A 21,540-nucleotide genomic window follows, 5' to 3' on the forward strand; every position below is an offset into this window, starting at 1 on the left:
ATCAGATGTTGCACATGCTCACTACAGCTCCATGCATACCCATAGACTGTAAATGGATCAGATGTTGCACATGCTCACTACAGCTCCATGCACACCTATAGACTGTAAATGGAGCAGATGTTGCACATGCTCACTATAGCTCCATGCACACCCATAGACTGCAAATAGAGCAGATGTTACACATGCTCACTACAGCTCCATGCACACCCATAGACTGCAAATAGAGCAGATGTTACACATGCTCACTACAGCTCCATGCACACCCATAGGCTGTAAATGGAGCAGATGTTGCACATGCTCACTACAGCTCCATGCACACCTGTAGACTGTAAATGGAGCAGATGTTGCACATGCTCACTACAGCTCCATGCACACCCATAGACTGTAAATGGAGATGTTGCACATGCTCACTACAGCTCCATGCACACCTGTAGACTGTAAATGGAGCAGATGTTGCACATGCTCACTACAGCTCCATGCACACCCATAGACTGCAAATAGAGCAGTTCACTACAGCTACATGCACACCCATAGACTGTAAATAGAGGAGATGTTGCACATGCTCACTACAGCTCCATGCACACCCATAGACTGTAAATGGAGCAGATGTTGCACATGTTCACTACAGCTCCATGCACACCCATAGACTGTAAATAGAGCGGATGTTGCACATGTTCACTACAGCTCCATGCACACCCATAGACTGTAAATAGAGCGGATGTTGCACATGCTCACTACAGCTCCATGCACACAACGGACCTTTCGACCTGGTCTTGTGATCACTAGAGATTCTAGTGGTCGGACCCCAATGATTATACCTTTATCATCTACCCAGAGGATAGGTGACATGTTGGTTATTGGGCAACCCTTAAACATAAAATTGCTATAAACACTACATTTTAGGGGAACCTGTCATGTTGAAAATGGTATCAGGATGATATAGGGCAGGAGGAGCTGCTCACATTGATAGACATTTTTGTAGTAAAAGTTTAAAGAAACCCTCTTTCCAGCTTAGTTTTTATCCTCTTAATCTATTGCAGTCACCATATTATACAGAACTGTGCAGTTACAATTGCTCATTTTGCCTTTCTAGCCAGATTATTCTTCTCTTTTCTCTGCCCTATGTAGAAACAGGAAGTCTCGTGTCCCTGCATTTATCATTCCCCTCTTCAACTCCTGACCCAGCTGCTCCCTCTTTCCCCCTGCCAAGGACTTTTGCAATGACTCATAAGTCATGCAGATAAAATTGACCTCCTGTTTCTACATAGAACTTAGTCAGCTTCTCCTTCTCGGAGAGCAGCAGCAGTTCTCGCTTCTTCTGGGTCTCAGTTTTGTCAGAAGAGAGATTGAAGTAGCCCTGGTGGGTGTGGACCCACTGGCCACAGGCCGGGCTTACCCTACAGGGGCATAACTAAGTGACTACCAGGTATTCACTAGAGCCTTTGATGGTGAGGAAAGGCCAGGCTGCCAGTAGCCACCACTCCAGGGCAGTCCCCACTGGAAGGTCAGAGACATGGGTAGGAGGTACAGGAGGACAAAGGCAAAGATGTGGTCAGAGAATCCAAGGTCAGGGCAGCCAGCACAGGTTTATTATACATATAAATGTTGACAGATATGCAACATATACAGACTTATTTGCGTGCAGGAGGAATTTACACTTTTCTGGCAGTAGATGGTGATGTTGTTACTGTTATATGCTTAGTTGAATGTAATGCATATACTTGTAGTACTTTGGTTTAATTTTCTCTGTGGTAAAAGGTCCTTCAGACTTCCTGTTATGCTGCATTAAGAAGCTGATGCATGTACCTCACATTCTGTGAAGTGTTGTGAATTCCGCTCTTGGGCTCCCTCCGGTGGTTATAAGTAGCATTTTTGTGAGTTCTGCTCTTGGGCTCCCTCCTGTGGTTTTGAGTGGTATGGCTGCTTCTTGGATTTAGCATCAGCAGCTGTTTTCACTGATTGTCTTTCTGGCTCTGCTATATTAGTCTGGCCTTTTCCCTAATTCAATGCCAGTTGTCAATTGTTGAGCTTGGAGTCATGGCTCTCTGAGGATTTCCCTGTCACTTTGACCATTTCAGCAAAGCTAAGTCCTTGCTTGTCTTTTTGCTGTTCACTTGTTGTGGACTTTGTTGTTTAGCACTTTCTATGTTTTGCTCATTTGTCCAGCTTATCAGTATGTATCTAGTCAGCTAAGCTGGAAGCTCTGGGCAGCAGAGTTTGCCCTCCACACCTTTAGTCAGGCGTGGAGATTTTTGCATTTCTCTGCGGTGGACTTTTTCTAGTTTTTATTACTGACCGCACAGTGTTCTGTCCTGTACTAATTCTTTCTAGCTACATAAAGATATTAAAGCCAGCATATTTAGAAAAGTCTTACAATATCACAGCACATTCTCTAAATAAATATATGCTTTATATGGATAATGGGGACCAGCTGCCAATCAATATAGGAAAACAGAAAACAGAAACACAAGCAGCCATATGGTCCCATAAAATACATACTTTATTGAGTACAAAAGATATAAAATCACCAAACAAGAACAGGTGGACAGAGGGGAAATCACAGTACGCACCAATGTTAATGACAAAAAACAGGCCTGAGGACGGTCCATGAACCACAATGCTGAACTAACAATATGCTAGAAGGAAGCTTTCCAATATGGGAGATAGCAATATATTCAATATATATAGGGCAAGTGCCCTCACGTAGGAAACACTAACATCTAAGCACAGTGCAGCGATGTACTTACAGCAAACAAAGGTGGTCCAGGGAACGAACCGACAGGCCTGACCCCAACGCGCGTTTCGGAGCGCACCGCTCCTTCGTCAGGGGGTAGAGATAATACATAAAATGCAAGTATTTAAGCATTGCCGACCGGAACCCGGAAGTATGTAAAATGACGCCTACAACCTTTGGAAAGCTGCGGTCAGCGTATGCCACCTCCAACATGGCCGCCGGCACCGGAAGTACGTGGGGCCCCACGTAACCAGTGACGGACGGCAAGCCGCAGGTGGGACGCTCCCCAACAGCCCAAGCGCATGTGCATAAAAGGCCACCAGCACAGCGCCGCTATATACATAAATATGAAAAAGATGAGAGAAAAAGCAAAACGCAACTGAACAATAAATGCTTATTATGCGGGCACACCTATACACATCTACATATATATATATATATATATGTCCATATATCTCACCATATAAGTGGAAGAGTAATCAAAAGGAACATCATAAGGACATATGTGCACATATAAAACCATAACATAAATAAATTAAACAACATAAACCAATGAAAAAATAAACAAAACACAAATATATGTATAAACTTAGGTACATCAATCATACAACCTAGCAAATAACAAAACAAATTAAACCAAAAAAAATAATAATAAATAAAAAATTAAATAACAAATAATAAATACTCCCACTCACATAACTAGGTGTATACATAGTGTATCCACATGCAACCCTCTCTATATAGACCAAAAGAAAAAGAAAAAACAACCCAACTACACAAACATAACAATATACAAATAATGATAATGTAACAAATAATGATAATATAACAGGCTCCAGGTGTTGACACGAAGCACTCAATCAGCAGCATCATATAGACACATGATAGCAGCAAATAGTGTTAGTGTAGCACCAGGCTCACAATATTGACACGGAGCACTCGGTCAGCAACATCGTATAGGCACATAATAACAGCAGATCGCCATATACGTAAGCTAGAAAAGAATAAAAACAAGTTAAAAAACAAAAAATAAAAGAAACATCAACATAAGGGGCGCACCTAGTATAGTGATGCACAGACATGTGCAAATCACAAAAATGGGGCAAACGAGATGTTCTCATTTAAACCATCAGGGGAGACAGTACGTAGTGTCCAAATCCACCTTGACTCGAGTTGAGCAAGGCGTTTGGACAAACCACCGCCACGAATATTAATGTTGAGCAGATCTATACCGCGCACCCTCAGCGACGCTGCGTCACAGGAGTGGAAGTCTCTGAAATGTCTTGGCAGTGTTTTAAGAATAGTACCATCAGTACATGTAGCTGCCGCCTCAATGCCGAGAACATGTTCCCTGACCCTGACTTTGAGCTGTCTTGTGGTTAAACCAATATATATAAGGCCACAAGGACAAGTAGCATAATAAATAACGTATCTCGATGTACATGTTATACGTTTTCTTATACTAAAGTCCCTGCTGCCGTCAGAGCTAGAGAATGATGAACAACGCTCGACATTGGGGCACGCAACACACTTGCCACAAGGAGTACAACCACCCCGTGCGGCAGCGCCACTGAAGAACGTCGGTACGGTCTGCCCAACATAGTGGCTATGGGTGAGCCGATCTCTTAGATTTCTCGCACGCCGGAATGTCAAAAGCGGATATTTAGGAAGAAATTTCTTGAGGATGGGGTCGGCCTGTAAAATAGGCCAGGCCCTCTTCATCGCCACACGCATATCGGCGTGCTGAGAACTAAAAGAGGTTATAAATCTAATTTGGTCACCCCCGCTAGCTTTCCCAAAATCACTCCTATAGAGGAGACCGTCACGGTCAGCATGTTTGGCCCGATGGTAGGCCTTTTTTAGGACACGTCTACTGTACCCCCTTGCCAGGAACCGTGACATAAGTTCACCTGCACGGATGTTAAAATCATGTTCACTTGTCGTCAAGGAACCTACAATCCCTACCCTGTATCTCCTGCCGAAAATACATAAGGATGCATCGGTGCCACCCGGCCGACCGATTGTGTCAGGGAGAGGGAACTTTCTCGAGCGCGTGAACGGATGGATTGATTTTTACCTGCAGCCACTGGTGTCCTTGCTGCCCTCGTTCCTCAAAGATACTGGAGTGATTTTGGGAAAGCTAGCGGGGGTGACCAAATTAGATTTATAACCTCTTTTAGTTCTCAGCACGCCGATATGCGTGTGGCGATGAAGAGGGCCTGGCCTATTTTACAGGCCGACCCCATCCTCAAGAAATTTCTTCCTAAATATCCGCTTTTGACATTCCGGCGTGCGAGAAATCTAAGAGATCGGCTCACCCATAGCCACTATGTTGGGCAGACCGTACCGACGTTCTTCAGTGGCGCTGCCGCACGGGGTGGTTGTACTCCTTGTGGCAAGTGTGTTGCGTGCCCCAATGTCGAGCGTTGTTCATCATTCTCTAGCTCTGACGGCAGCAGGGACTTTAGTATAAGAAAACGTATAACATGTACATCGAGATACGTTATTTATTATGCTACTTGTCCTTGTGGCCTTATATATATTGGTTTAACCACAAGACAGCTCAAAGTCAGGGTCAGGGAACATGTTCTCGGCATTGAGGCGGCAGCTACATGTACTGATGGTACTATTCTTAAAACACTGCCAAGACATTTCAGAGACTTCCACTCCTGTGACGCAGCGTCGCTGAGGGTGCGCGGTATAGATCTGCTCAACATTAATATTCGTGGCGGTGGTTTGTCCAAACGCCTTGCTCAACTCGAGTCAAGGTGGATTTGGACACTACGTACTGTCTCCCCTGATGGTTTAAATGAGAACATCTCGTTTGCCCCATTTTTGTGATTTGCACATGTCTGTGCATCACTATACTAGGTGCGCCCCTTATGTTGATGTTTCTTTTATTTTTTGTTTTTTAACTTGTTTTTATTCTTTTCTAGCTTACGTATATGGCGATCTGCTGTTATTATGTGCCTATACGATGTTGCTGACCGAGTGCTCCGTGTCAATATTGTGAGCCTGGTGCTACACTAACACTATTTGCTGCTATCATGTGTCTATATGATGCTGCTGATTGAGTGCTTCGTGTCAACACCTGGAGCCTGTTATATTATCATTATTTGTTACATTATCATTATTTGTATATTGTTATGTTTGTGTAGTTGGGTTGTTTTTTCTTTTTCTTTTGGTCTATATAGAGAGGGTTGCATGTGGATACACTATGTATACACCTAGTTATGTGAGTGGGAGTATTTATTATTTGTTATTTAATTTTTTATTTATTATTATTTTTTTTGGTTTAATTTGTTTTGTTATTTGCTAGGTTGTATGATTGATGTACCTAAGTTTATACATATATTTGTGTTTTGTTTATTTTTTCATTGGTTTATGTTGTTTAATTTATTTATGTTATGGTTTTATATGTGCACATATGTCCTTATGATGTTCCTTTTGATTACTCTTCCACTTATATGGTGAGATATATGGACATATATATATATATATATATATATGTAGATGTGTATAGGTGTGCCCGCATAATAAGCATTTATTGTTCAGTTGCGTTTTGCTTTTTCTCTCATCTTTTTCATATTTATGTATATAGCGGCGCTGTGCTGGTGGCCTTTTATGCACATGCGCTTGGGCTGTTGGGGAGCGTCCCACCTGCGGCTTGCCGTCCGTCACTGGTTACGTGGGGCCCCACGTACTTCCGGTGCCGGCGGCCATGTTGGAGGTGGCATACGCTGACCGCAGCTTTCCAAAGGTTGTAGGCGTCATTTTACATACTTCCGGGTTCCGGTCGGCAATGCTTAAATACTTGCATTTTATGTATTATCTCTACCCCCTGACGAAGGAGCGGTGCGCTCCGAAACGCGCGTTGGGGTCAGGCCTGTCGGTTCGTTCCCTGGACCACCTTTGTTTGCTGTAAGTACATCGCTGCACTGTGCTTAGATGTTAGTGTTTCCTACGTGAGGGCACTTGCCCTATATATATTGAATATATTGCTATCTCCCATATTGGAAAGCTTCCTTCTAGCATATTGTTAGTTCAGCATTGTGGTTCATGGACCGTCCTCAGGCCTGTTTTTTGTCATTAACATTGGTGCGTACTGTGATTTCCCCTCTGTCCACCTGTTCTTGTTTGGTGATTTTATATCTTTTGTACTCAATAAAGTATGTATTTTATGGGACCATATGGCTGCTTGTGTTTCTGTTTTCTGTTTTCTTTCTAGCTAGTAGTGGCCTCCTTTGCTAAATCTTGTTTCATACTACGTATGTCATTTCCTTCTCCTCTCACAGTCATTATTTGTGGGGGGCTGTCCTATCCTTTGGGGATTTTCTCTGAGGCAAGATAGCTTTCCTGCTTCTACCTTTAGGGGTAGCTAGATCTCCGGCTGTGACGAGGTGTCCAGGGAGTGACAGGAACATCCCACGGCTACTGCTAGTGTCTGTGTTAAGATCAGGAACTGCGGTCGGTATAGTTACCACCTGCCCAGAGCTAGTCGCATGTCGCTCCTAAATCACCAGACCATAACAGTACAACTGGCCAAAAATGAGCTGAATGCATCTCAAAAGAAGGAAAAGAAAAAGAGTTCTGAGCCATTTTTTTTTTCTTTAGTCTGTTTTGTCTTTTTCCTTCCTCTTAATCTCTGGGTGATTCAGGATTTGGATGTGGGCATGGATGTTCAGGGGTTGTTTTCTCGTGTGGATCAGCTTGCTGCAAGAGTACAGAGTATTCAAGATTATGTTGTTCAGACTCCGGCCTTAGAACCTAGAATTCCTACTCCAGATTTGTTTTACGGGGATAGATCTAAGTTTTTGAACTTTAAAAATAACTGCAAATTGTTTTTTGCTCTGAAACCCCGTTCCTCTGGTGACCCCATTCAGCAAGTTAAAATAGTTATTTCTCTGCTGCGTGGTGACCCTCAGGACTGGGCATTCTCCCTTGAGTCAGGGGATCCGGCATTGCTTAATGTAGATGCATTTTTTCAATCGCTTGGATTATTGTATGACGAACCTAACTCTGTAGAGCATGCTGAGAAAACACTGTTGGCCCTGTGTCAGGGTCAGGAAGCGGCAGAATTATACTGCCAGAAATTTAGAAAATGGTCTGTGCTCACTAAATGGAATGAGGACGCTCTGGCAGCAATTTTCAGAAAGGGTCTTTCTGAAGCCCTTAAAGATGTTATGGGGGGGTTCCCCACGCTTGTTGGTTTGAGCGAATCTATGTCTCTGGCCATTCAGATTGATCGGCGCCTGCGCGAACGCAAAGTGGTGCACCATATGGCAGCGTCCTCGGAGCAGAGTCCTGAGCCCATGCAATGTGATAGGATTTTGACTAGAGCTCCTAAATCACCAGACCATAACAGTGAAGATAAAAGTTGAATTACCCCATATTATCTACTCTCACAAGTTTCTTTTGCGACCAAACTATGCAACAATAAATCCTACTGAAGTATGGAGTCCTTCATCCATCATCTATTTATTAATGAAATTTTATTGAAAATAATGTTAACCACAAAATACATACATAAGATTACAATATTCCAGGTGAAGACTCAGGTAAGCAAAGGTTAGAGTCTAGCTACATAAGGTAAGGAGGGGCAGAATGGAACAATCTCAATATTAAATGTGTAGACCTAGAATAAGCTTTAATCATAAAATGCATTTCAACATGTCAGGTACAAAATCGCCAAAAAGAGGCGGCATCCAAGACATGCAGAATATAAAGCATCCTAGACAGTTATGATAAAATGGAGGCCCATAGCTTTCCCATATCCCTGTGTTAAATCTCGTGCCTGCAACCCCAACGCACGTTTTTTTGCCTTCCTCCTCACAACCTCCCCTCCCCACCAAATGGATTAACCAAAGAAAACCCCATAAAATGCATGTAATTCCCTCTGCAGTTTCCTGGTGATTAAATGGAATTAGTCAGGAGGATTTTGCTATGTAATATGAGAGCAGCATGATGGTGGGGCAGAGACCCTGATTCCAGGGATGTGTCACTTACTTAGCTGCTTGCTGTAATTTCAATGCAATGAGTGTTTTATTGGGAAGAGATTATCACTGCAGGACTAGGTGTCACATTCCAGACAGTCTGTGTAACAACACCACCTCTTGCTGACAATGTACAGTGTACACAGGACACTACGAATCAGTGGTGTGGGCGGGGTTATACACAGCTCAGCTTTCTGACCACTGTTATATGTACAGGAGAAAAAACAGGAATTGTATCAAAACTGCACCAAGCAGCCCAGTAAGTAACACATCTCTGGAATCGGGGTCTCTGCCCCTACCCCGGGCTGCTATCAGATTACATAGCAGAAACCTGCTGACAGATAATTTTTAACCTGCGTTTTTCATGCAGAAAAACCCCCATCAACACAGCTATGTATGAACATGCCCTTAGAGGTGGCTAGTTTCCTAGGCATGCAGTGCGCCCAGTTCAGATCAGTTTTGAGACCCCAGAGAACCAGGAGGCTGGAAAACAGAGGAGACATGTTCTCCTGAAGAAGAAGATTAGAGGAAACTAATCAATAGGTGAAAAACAAATACTAAATTGTTGGCAAAGTGGGCACACTGACCAAAATTAGATCTAAAACACTGATGAAAAACAGCCCTTTAATTTATTTTTTTTGTTAAGGAATGTCTGAATGAGACCTATCACCGAGGTGTTGCCTTACAAACTCCTGAGCTGATTTGCCCCACTCGTGGTCGAGTCCGGACCCTTATATCATTGTGTGTACGACCAGTTCAAAAGTGACAATATCCTAGAGGGGGAAAAAAAAAGCTGGATATTTTTGCAACTAAAACAAAATCCAGATTTTCACTCCCCGATTATCGGATAATCTGGGCAATTTCTCATCCAGCTAGAGATTATTTGGCATTGCGCAGCCCCTTTCCTGTTACTTCTGGGGACCGTAGACATCTTGGGAAGCGTGCAGATTGCATGTCAGCCTGAGACCTCTGCGAGCCTCCTCTACCTGTGTCAGATACGCCCCACCCTGTAATCAGACTCCCAGTAAGGTAAGAGAGGAAAAAGTGCAAACATGTCAGGTTTCCTCTCTCCTCCCCGCGCTCTCATGCTCGCTCCTTCCTTCTCCTTTTTCACATTCCCCGAGTGAGCGGATTATTTTATGTCGGAGATTTGGTGGCTCCTGTTCTGTGCAGGTACGTGACCCCATAGAGGGTTTAGTCTTTCTTTTTTAAATGAATTTTCCTGGCTTTCTCGCTACTCATAAAACCGATTTATCTGTGCACTCTGGAAAGGGTTAAACGCACCTTGTCAGCGGAGATCTGACCTCGGCGGTTACGCTTTCACAGGGTTTTTTTTCAAATTTTTAACACTGTCGTCCACAAGTCAAAGACGAGACAAGCAGCCGCTGGGACTCGAATATAGTACTCGAGCACACCGAAGACACTCAGATAACACCTTATCCCAGCACGCTCACTCATCACTAATATACTGTTTTAGTTATTTTTTTCCAACATAGTTCTGACTACGTAGTTAAGCAAAAAAAAAAGAAGTAAACTCACCTTTAGGCTACGTTCATACAAGGAGTATTTGATGCTGCAGATTTTTTGCATCCATTAGGTAAATTACTTGTGTTTTTGTTTTTTAATGTGTTTTATTGTGCTGCAGTTGTTTTTTTTCCCTTTTTTGGTGTGTGATGTTATAAATAAAGCTGCTTTGGTTTTGATACTTCCTTGTATGTTAGCAGAAATACATGTGCGGATTTTACCTGTGGATTTTCCACATCTAATGTACGACTATGGGGAAAACCTGTACATGCTGTAGTTTTTTGGGGTTTTTTTTGGCCACAGCATGCACCTTTTTTTTAGTACAGATTTCACCCATTCTTTTGAAAGGAGACCCAAAATCCACAAGTTAAATTGATGGAGAAAAAAAAATTACCAAAAAGTGCAGAAAATATGTCTGGATTTTAGATGCAGATTTCAATTTAGAAATCAGCGCTTGAAATCTGCACCAAATGCGCCATATTTCTCTGGGTGGAAAATGCTCTTCAAATTCCGGTGTCAACATAGTAAAGATTTTCCGGAATCTTATCCAAACGACTGTTGTTGGTTTGACACATATTAAACTTTTTTCAATGAACAATTCCTCCAAAATCCATTTGAATTTTATCACTGTGGACAGAAGATTCATAACAGATATGTTTCCATGTGGACGCACCTGCACAAGTGTGATCTACAATGGACATACAATGCAGGGTCAATTGGGTGGGTTTTAAGAGTTAACCCTGGTGTGGAACCATGAAATAAATCACTGCTTTGGTACCATGGGGTCTATATGACCCCAGGCTCAAAATCGTCATATTTCATTAAAATTAACATGCTGGCTATTCAGAATAATCAAGTTTTATTCTGTCATAATTTCAGAACACGGTTATGACATCAAACGTAACTTTGAAGCGATTTATTTGTCGTCATCAAACACAAACTGAAAGAAATTTATATCAAAATGCTTTACTAATAACTAAAAGCATTTAAATTCAATAAAAAAAATGCACAATAACTGCAACTGTGTGGATTTGCAAGGCAAATTGGCCTTCCAGTGCCATCTTTCTTCCAAACACTTGCTGTGCTTTCTTTTCCAATTTTCGTAGCACCCAAGAAGAGCAGAATTCCAAGTAGAGCACGAATCTCGTCAATGCTTGTCATACAAATATCCAGACTGGGTCTTGTATTTCACTTTAGCCCCTTGAATTTTTTGGTTCGTCCATTTGACGACTTCTTCAATCAAAGCATTGTTGAAAAAAAGTTTGAATGATTTCAAAGGCATATCCACAAGACGTCCATCACCCTTTGGTCCTGGTTTGGCCTTGACAATGTTTCGGATTGGAGTTTGTCGAATAGTCTTTGGCTGTAGCAACCACTTATAGCCATCTTTGCCAAGAATTTCACCTGAAGTATCATCGTTGTTGTCCTCGTCATCGGAGGAATTAGTTTTGTCAGACAGAATAGCACTTTGATCGCTCTCTGAATCCGATGCGGCATCGAGATCTGCGTCACTTTCGACCCAGCTCAAATTATCTTCCAAATTACCTTCATTATCAGTATAGACATCACTAGAAGCATGCCAATAATTCTAAAGGAATCATCACAGTTCAACTTCCCATTGTTTATTTACAATTATATTACACAACCTGTGAATAAACAAAAAATATAAAAAAAAAAAAAAAAAAAAAGTCAGACAATAAAGGTACTATGGGGTCAGGAGAGTCCCAAACACAGAAAATTGAAAATAACTAAGAAACAAAATTGAAAAACAAATTGAAAATATCATCAACATAAGCCGAAATATGTTGCTTGAAAATACATAGAAGGTCAATAAAATGAGATATTTCAATTTATTCAGCGCTGGGGTCTACATGACCCCATGGTTCCACAGCAGGGCTAAAGAAGTTGCCCAATACTCGGACAACTTCTCATACCCTACGCTTGGCACTGATAAAATAAGAAAGTCTATACTCGGCTCCCTTCCCTGTTTCCTCGGTGTCGGCACTCCTCGAGGCCCAATCACTGTCCTTGCCTCCTGTCGAATTGAGAATGAAGAGGAAGTCAGGGATCAGGTGCAGCCCGCACTTCCTCTCATGTTCCATTAGTCCAAAGGCGGAGAAGCCGGCGTGGATTGAGTGCCGGCGTTTTGTGTCACAAAACCATTAGTGCGCATGCGCCGGCGCACTATGTCCGGAACACAGCGAAATACTTCCGGGACATAGTGTGCCGGCGCATGCGCACTAATGGTTTTCGGCTTTGCCCGCAGTTGGGCAAAGAATACTGTGCGTGCGCAAGGCAAGATTGCTTTGCGCACGCGTTAACTAGGGAGGAAAGCGAATCAACGTCAAGTCAATTTCGTGACCAGCGTGCGGCCAGTGGGAAAAAAGGGGTTAATAAAAGACCCGAAAACACCGCCCATATGACCCAAAAAAGGACCCGCCAAATTCAGGTGACAGGTTCCCTTTAAGGTCACACGCTCAGTATTTATAGGCCCAAACCAGCCGTGGGTGAGTAATGTAGAATTGGTGACGTGTTTCTATTATACTTTCTCTGTAAGTTCCTCTTCTGGTTTTAGCTTACAAATACTGACGTAAAATACTGAACGTGTTCTTAAAGATAAAAACCTCAATGTGACTGGAGAACAATGGTGGAAGCAACTTTCTCAGTGACCCACATTTCATCATGTGTTTGATTCTGAAGAAGTGACACACCTGGGGATATTTGGTATGTAACAAGTGTTGTGTATACAACCATGGCATATAGTAGGATGCATTGTGTGTGTGTATGTATGTGTATAATATATGTATATATATAATATATACTAGCTGTTTCCGGCCAGCTAACGCTCGGCATGCTCATTGCTATCTAATTAACGCTGCTAGTGATTAAACTAAAGTAAATAATGACAACATTCAATAGCGCTTATGCAGGTGGTAAATTAATTTAAAATGAAGTTAATAATAATAATTAAAACTCAGAATAATACTAGCACATTTTATTCACAGTGTAAAATCAAAAGCAAACTGGATTCGTGTGGTTATGTGTGGGGACGGAGCCTCGTGTGGTAATGTGTGGGGACGGAGCCTCGTGTGGTAGTGTGGGGACGGAGCCTCATGTGGTAATGTGTGGGGACGGAGCCTCGTGTGGTAATGTGGGGGGGCGGGATTATGTGTGGTAATGTGGTGGGGGGGCGGGATTATGTGTGGTAATGTGGTGGGAGGGCGGGATTATGTGTGGTAATGTGGGGGGGGGCGGAGCTCCTGTGCAGGGGGCTGGATTAGCGAGTAATCACGATGCTATATATATATATATATATGTGTGTGTGTGTTATCTTTTTGTATAGTGTAGTATATGTGCATTTACAAAATATCTCACGGCAGTTCTGATTGTATTCATGTCATTCTTTGTTGCTAAGCCGCCATTGTCTACAATGTTGTGTTGACAGCTACAAGTAACCTGATATGGGGACAAATATTTTGCAACTTGGCTTATGGATCATCTTGTGACCATAGTTGGAAAACCTTTCCATCCAAGACTTTAGCAACACATGTACAAATGAAATCTGGCAATATGAATGTTCCCTTAATGAGGATAATCAAGGATTTAAAAAAATAAATAAAAAATAGGATTTCTATTTTTTTTTTGCCAGAAATTAGAGCCACTTTTGTACATGGGTTGCAGCAGCTTTATTTACCGTATTTTACGGCGTATAAGACAACTTTTTAACCTCTGAAAGTCGTCTCAAAAGTCGGGGGTCGTCTTATACGCCGGGTACGGCGTGTGCAGGGAGCGGTCCTGTATGGCTCCCAGGATCTGGAGGAGAGGAGATTCTCCTTTAGGCCCTGGGATCCATATTCATGTTAAAAAAAAAGAATACAAATAAAAAATATTGGATATACTCACCCTCCGATGGCCTCCGGCTCTCAGCGGTACAAGCGGCGGCCTCCGTTCCTAAGGATGCAATGAGCGAAGGACCTTCGATGACGTCGCAGTCGCGTGACTGGTCGTGTGACCGTGACGTCATCGAAGGTCATTCGCTCAATGCATTCTTAGGAACGGAGGCTGCCGCTTGCACCGCTGAGAGCTGCGGGCCGTCAGAGGGTGAGTATATCCCAAATTTTTTATTTTTATTCTTTTCTTTTACATGGATATGGATCCCAGGGCCTAAAGGAGAATCTCCTCTCCTCCAGATCCTGGGAACCATCCGCACCGCACACGCCGTATAAGATGACTGGGCGTATAAGATGACCCCCGTCTTATACGGCGAGTATGTCCCAAACTCCATATTTTATATGGAAAAGTTGGGGGTCGTCTTATACACCAGAAAATACGGTATTTGAGTGGGACTGAGCAATGTAATACCAACTATGGCCACTAAGAAGAGAGGAGCTGTTTGTAATCCCAGACAACGTCTTAAAACGAGTTTTTTTCCCTCCCATAAATTAACAATACACATGAAAAGAATATATTTTGTAATATATCTTGGTATAGAAATCTTTTTTCTCCTGGACTGATCTTTCATTTTCAATTCAAGGGTAAAATCTGTATTCAGTGACTTTCCCATTCCTGAGATAGGAGATGACAGTTGGTGCTCGTATAGTTTTGTGGAGAACTGTAACTGCCCAACTTGCAGCAGAATGTCTGTATCTGCCTCTGGCTCCTCCGCACTCGATATAAATGTAAAAGCACCGACTGTCTCTGAATATTTAAATATTTCGAAAGTCTGTTTTACATAGTCCCAGCAGCCCCCTACCCACAGTATCCACACTCACTAAGTGCAGTTTCTTTTTCCAGTGACACAGTTGCCAATACCATCCCCTACCCACATAGTGGTTACAAGCCGTCTCCTCCACACAGGCATCCCCCCTCCATGTGTGCCTGTAATAGAGTGCAGGGTAGAGTATGTCACCACGGAACAGACAGACCAACTGTTGAAGGGGATTTATTAACAGGGGTAGAATTCTCCTCGCAGGGAGTAAACGGGGTTAATAGAGTCAAGTAAAACAGTAAACAGTTAAGCGGAATCAAAAGGGTTAACGAGTGTTCTTGTAACTTATCAGCCCAGGGAGATCCTGACTGGAGGGTCCTTTTACCAACATGGATACAGTCACCAGCAGGGCTTGAGATCCTGGTCTTTTCTGTGTCTCCTGGAAAGTCCGGGGTTAAGTCTCTGCAGCCTGCTCTTCTCATAGTGAAACTGGAACCAGGAAATAACAGTCTCTCCGTCACTGCTGCAGGAGTCTCCGTAAGCCTGGCAGCTTCTCTGTAATAACGATTGTCACACACACACTGGGCAGTTACTTATCACACTCAGGGGTCTTTGCTTGTGACTGCGGTCACCAGGGCTGCACTGAGTCACTGTCTCTGCACTGTCAGGGGAAGAGTCTTCTCAGATTATGGAGGCTTCCAAGTCCCCACTCTCACCCCAGCCTTAGTGCCCTCACGGGGAGCACTCTGTCATGGGGAGCGCGGCGCTGCAGCCTGCTTTCTCTTTGGCACGCTGTCCCCTCTCTGGCGCGCTCTCTCTCCCGCACTTTTCTGACCACTCCCCTCTCTTTTCCCAGCAGTCACCACGTCCCCTCTGTCCAGGGCAGAAAGTCTTCCCCCCAACAACCCAGCTGTCTGACTAAGTGGTTCCAGGCAAAGAACAGGGAAAGCAACCTCCTTACATGCCCCCCAGCCGCTGCTGTATCCCATATGCCCCTCCAGCTCCCAGCAGGCAGGCCAGACAAGCTTGGAGCTAAGAGGAAGCTTAGTGAGCGAATCATAGGCTCAGCTCAAAAACTCCTTCCTCCAAAGAGCGGGAACTGAGGCAGGCTGAGCTCGGTTACAGTTTGTTGTGCCCCGGACTGCTAGTGCCCCGCACTAGACATCTTAGTCAGCTGGCTGTGGTCCTCAACTCTTCTTTGTGAGATTGCAGGAGGACCACACCCACTTGGCTAAAAAAAATACTTTATATACATGGAAGTAGGGGCCATATCTAGGGAACGTGAGAGGTGTAGGAAAACAATGCCAGATTCGGAAGAATATTTACACTAGGTAAAGAACTTACAGATTTATGGCAAGGGACAGGTCCTTTTTGGGTGGTGGCCATAGATCATACACCCATGGGTGTAACCTCAGCTGTAGTAGGCCAAGCAGCTTCTACAGGGTACGAGCCTAAGGTGGACGAGTTAAATTTTTTCATCTGTAGTCTGGACACCAATGAAATTGGAAACCATAGTCTACCCTAAAACATTGACTTTTTATGGTGGTCTTGTGAATTCTGAGGATTTTGCCTTGCACATACCTGCCTGTGTGCACCGAGATTCCTGCTCCTCTTTCAACCTCTGTTGTAAATTAACACTTGGACTATGGTATAACTCTCACCCGACAGCCTCTCTCTTCCATGAATGAGATATGGTGATCACTGGACAAATGTGTCCTTTGTAGGAGTCCTTCACCATTAGTTGGGGAAACCGTGCTATACCTAGGGTTCCTGATCTGTCCTGTAGGATATACTAAGGAGGCTACTGTTTAAAGGGAGTTTATCAGCACAGAATGACTGTTTAAACCAAGCACAGGCACTTGGTACATCCTTGGTGTGGTGTGGCTAAACATTTAGGTGCAACTTCCCAAAAGTGACATTAACCTCCCCAACTATCACCCCACTTGCCACCGCACCAGGGCAAGTGGGAAGTGCAGAGGCTAAGCGGCAGAATTGGCACATATTATGAATGCGCCATTTCTGGGGCGGCAGAGAGCTGATTTTAGTTCTGGAGGGGCCAGTATCCATGGCCCCTTCCTAGGCTAGTAATATCACCCGCAGCCGTCTGCCTAGCCTTTACTGGTTATTAATTATAGGGTGGGACCCTATGTCATTTTTTTTTTTTTTTGGGGGGGGGGGGTCACATTTTAATAACCAGTAAAGGCTAAGTACACAACTGTGAACTGATATTAATAGCCAGGGAAGCTCCATGGGTATTACCCCCTTCCCAGACTATAAACATCTGCTGCTGTCCGCTTTCCCTTTGCTGGTTAATAAAATGTCGGGAGAGCCTGTGCCATTTTTTTTTTAAATGCATGTACTGTAAGCTACATAAGCACTGTACTAATTATATATGTGATTGACATATTTATATCTATCTATTCTACATGTATATATCTATTCTATTTTGTCGTGTCACGCTGTGATTTTACTGTACGTGGCTGCTGAATTTCCGGCTTTTCAAAGGACATGGGTGTGTAAACATTGGGCAGCACTCGCGTTGTCTGAGTTCTGTGTATTATTTATTTATTTTTAATAACATCCATTGACTTGCATTGACGAGTCTCGTCCAAGATACGAGGACAATCACAGCATGCTGCAAATGTTTTTTTTTTTCTTATCCCGATCTGAGCTGAGAAAAAACCTTCAGATGAGCAGGAAATCACAGATTAACATTGGTCAGAGTGCAATCTGATTTTTGTTTTTTTATCGGATTGCACTCGTCCATTTTCCTTGCAGATGAGTATGAGCCCTGAGAAAGCTTTTGTTCAGTATATATTTTTTTATGATAAACTCTATTTATAACTTTTTCCTTGAATTTCAGTTTGCATTATCTGCTCAGTACAAAGATTGCATTCATAGTAGTATATTTTATTGCTGTGTGTTCTTTCATTTGCTATGAGTACAATCACCTGGTTACTGAAGAATGATAAAATGTATCGGTTTAGTGTCACTCGCAAGATCAGAATACAGAAAAATCTTTCAAAAGTTTTTGTTGTTGTTTACTTCTTGTGAGGTTTTTTTTGCCATAGGTGTGAATGTACGGGGGCACCACTATCAAACCACCCGTTACCAATGTTTAGGGACCATTCAGAAGTCAGTGATTTTTTATTATTTTTTTGTAGGCAGAATAATGAAAACCAGTTTCCATCTGTGTTTTGGATCAGATTTCCATTAGTTTTTGGTCAGAATGTTAATTTTAACCATCAGTTTATTTATTTTTTTACATACAAGGTTTTCCAAGCTTTTCCTATCTGACAGCACTAGGAAGCAACTAACATGATATTCTTGTGCTGTCCGATATTTGTCCAAGAACCCATAGGCTTGCATTGGCGAGTTTGATCCTAGACTAGAATAAAAGTCTTTATTTTTTATTTTATTTTTTTAAGCCCCTTATCTGGATGAAACCACAGTGTGTGAGACTGGTAGAGACCGCTATTCCATAAAAGTGAATGGAGCAGTGGTAGGATCCCCAGCAGTCAATACATTTATTAACTGTTCACAGGATAAGTGAGACAACCACTTTCGGACCGCAGATCCTTTTATTCCTCCCTGATATGAGCCGCTCCTGGAGATGTTTGACAGCAGCTCTCTTGTACAGGAAACAGGAACGCTTGGTAGAGAGCTTCTCTGTCTATGGGAGAGCCAGCTAAGTCTACGTTCACATTTGCGGTCGGCGCCGCAGCGTCGCTGCATGCGTCATGCGCCCCTATATTTAACATGGGGGCGCATGGACATGCGTCGCACTTGCGTTTTGCGCCGCATGCATCCCTGCGGCGCCCGCGTCCCGGCGCAGAGGACGCAGCAAGTTGCATTTTTGCTGCGTCCAAAATCAATCAAAAAAAGGACGCATGCGGCGCAAAACACAGCGTTGTGCATGCATTTCGCTGCGTTTTTGTTTGCGTTGTGCGTTGCGGCGCCGACGCTGCGGCGCACAACGCAAATGTCAACGTAGCCTAAGATAGTCGCAGATCAAACGATCAGCCAAGCCCTCATTCAGCTGACAGTTTCCTACTGTGTATGGGGGGCTTTTAAGGTGTAACTTGAAAATCCCGGTACCGCATTATAAGTTTGTAACTATGCCGCCCAACTATAAAATGCCATCTATAACAGTCATCTCACTTAGAAGAGCCTTCGGGCCTCCTCCGACACTGTGTTACATGGTAATTGTAGCGCCCCCACTGCCGCAGGGCCGAGGGGTACCCGGTACCGGGCCTCTTAGTCTCTGCTTTGGGGGGTTGTCACGGAGGCTAGGCCCTGGTCCGTGACCCTGCCGTGGGGCGCACAGTGAAATAGGTACAACAGATGATGAGGATGAGGCCGTAGTGGTGGTGGTGGTGGTGCGGTGGTGCAGTGCAGTAAATAACGAGGACACCAGGTTGCAGTCTCTTTACCTCTTTACTGAAGATCTCTGGGTCCTCAGTCCGGAATACGGTTCACCAGGCTGCGCAAGTCCGGCCGGTCCAATGGCACCTCCAGAGTTCTCTTCACAGGTGGAAATCGGTGCCTTCCTACTAGCGCTATGTGTTGTGGTCCTTCCCTGCTGTGCTTACGGAAAGTCCCCCACAACTGTTGTGTCTGTTTTCCCTTCCCCCATGACGGCACACCTGAGAGAGGGGATCCGCCCAGTCAGGACAGGAAACCCTACTGAAAATAAAAGGGCGGTACCTCTCCCTCGCTTCAGTTGGGTTTCCTGTCCTGACAGGGACCCTTGTACTGAACACGGCGGTTCAACTTACCCAGGTCCCGTCCCGGCGTGGAAGAACAGGCAGCGCCTGTGCGTCGGAGGTTCGGGTCCTGGAGGCGCCGTCCGCAGGTCCCCCCGGGTCACTGCGTCCGTGCGGGCGTTGCGCAGCATGGTTGGAGGACCGGGTTCCTTCCATGGCTGCCACGCCGCCCTCCCCTCTCTGCCGGCGTCCAGGCGCGGCGGCCGCTTCCGGGTCGCTCTTCTGACGTCACACGCCAGGCACGCTGGGAATGGGCGTGCCCGTGTGGCGTCGGAGGCAGGCGCCGGATCCAAGATGGCGGCGCCCATGAAGAAAACGCCGGCCGGTGAATGAAGACTCCGGCGGCATGGCAGAGAGGGGGAGGGGCCATTACTGGGCACCGGAGAGGCGGGGAGTGCAGTGGTCCCCCCATAAAAGGGTGGTAGACCACAGAAGACGCGCTCATGTCCAAAAACTTCACCATGGAAGTAGGACAACAAGAGCAGCTGCAGCAGCCGCTTTCACAACAGCAGCAGGAGCTCTCACCAGATGCCTTGCCGAGCCACCAGCATACCAGGAGCAGCCGCTCAAGTGGTAGAAACAGTGGTCGTTCCGTCCGGCAAGATTCGTCGGCGTCCAGGAGGGACGCTTCACGTGCATCTGTCCAGCCTCCAAAATCGGTACCCTTGATTGTCGGCGGTGGTGAGTGATCTACGTGAATGTATCCCTTATGGTAACAGGGTCCATTTTTCTGTTTTGATCACTAGGGGTCCAGGAAAGCTACCGGTAAAACAAAGAACCGAGAGTGTGCCCTTTGTAAAAACCCGCTTGCAGTGCAGTATCAGAAGGATCTCTGTGCTGACTGCATTAATAAGACTATTCAAGAAGAAACCCCTAATTTCGCCACTAGCCTTAAAACCATAATACAGGCTGAAATTAAAGACTCCTTGAAATTGGCCCTTAGCGAGCCAAGAGGGAGAAGCCGTAAGGCATCTACAGAGTCGGATACCTCTCAGAGACAGGGGAGTCATAAAACATCCCGATCTCCCTCTACTTCTCCAGCCTCGGTCCACTCTTCAGATTCCTCCTCGGACAGTGATTCAGGGGTCGTCCATGCTTTCCCACTGAGGACGTGGACAAATTAGTCAAAGCAGTTAGGTCTGCAATGGGCCTTAAAGAAGAGAAGACACCTAGGTCACTAGAGGATGTCATGTTTGGTGGCTTAGAAGAGAGGAGGAAACGCACGTTTCCAGTTAATGCAAAAATAAAAGCATTAATCGAGAAAGAGTGGAAAAGACCTGAAAAAATGGGTTCTTTGCCCTCTTCATCCAAAAGGAGATATCCCTTTGAGAATAAAGACTCTGAACCCTGGGAAAAGATCCCAAAAATTGATGGAGCGGTAGCCAAATGCTTAAAAAAATCATCCCTCCCATTAGAAGACTCGGGTGTTCTTAAAGACCCGCTTGACAAAAAAGCAGATGGGTTTCTCAGACATATCTGGGAAGCCTCAGCGGGGGGCCTGAAGCCAGCAATCGCTGGAACATGTACGGCCCGCGCTCTGATGGTCTGGCTACAGCAGATAGAGGATCAGCTAAGGGACAAGGTACCCAGAACCGACATCCTTGCCAATATATCCTTAGTGCAAGGAGCAGCAGCCTTTTTAGCAGACTCTTCTGCAGATTCCGCAAGACTAACGGCCAGAGCAGCGAGCTTGTCTAATGCGGCAAGAAGAGCCCTCTGGCTCAAAGGTTGTCCGGGGGATTTACCATCTAAACACAAGCTGTGCTCCATCCCATGTGATGGTCAACTTCTCTTTGGGAAGAAGCTTGAAGAAAT

At 44.5% G+C, this 21,540-nt stretch overlaps 1 protein-coding gene across 8 annotated transcripts in view; it reads left to right on the forward strand.

Moving 5' to 3' along the window:
- PAK6 (p21 (RAC1) activated kinase 6) overlaps positions 1-21,540 on the forward strand; it is a 98,110-nt gene that overhangs the window by 28,880 nt on the left and 47,690 nt on the right. Inside the window, exon 1 of one of the 8 annotated variants that reach the window (XM_077260649.1) lies at positions 9,643-9,900. The exons of 4 other annotated variants lie outside the window; for them this stretch is intronic. The gene's annotated coding sequence lies outside the window, so the exon portion shown is untranslated. Of the gene's footprint in view, positions 1-9,642; positions 9,901-12,952; positions 12,976-21,540 lie in introns of those variants that run through there. 3 more of the 8 variants (XM_077260653.1, XM_077260650.1, XM_077260654.1) reach the window with 3 other exon arrangements.

Source organism: Ranitomeya variabilis, chromosome 1 (genome assembly GCF_051348905.1).
Source record: "Ranitomeya variabilis isolate aRanVar5 chromosome 1, aRanVar5.hap1, whole genome shotgun sequence".
In the NCBI taxonomy this organism is placed as follows: domain Eukaryota; kingdom Metazoa; phylum Chordata; class Amphibia; order Anura; family Dendrobatidae; genus Ranitomeya; species Ranitomeya variabilis.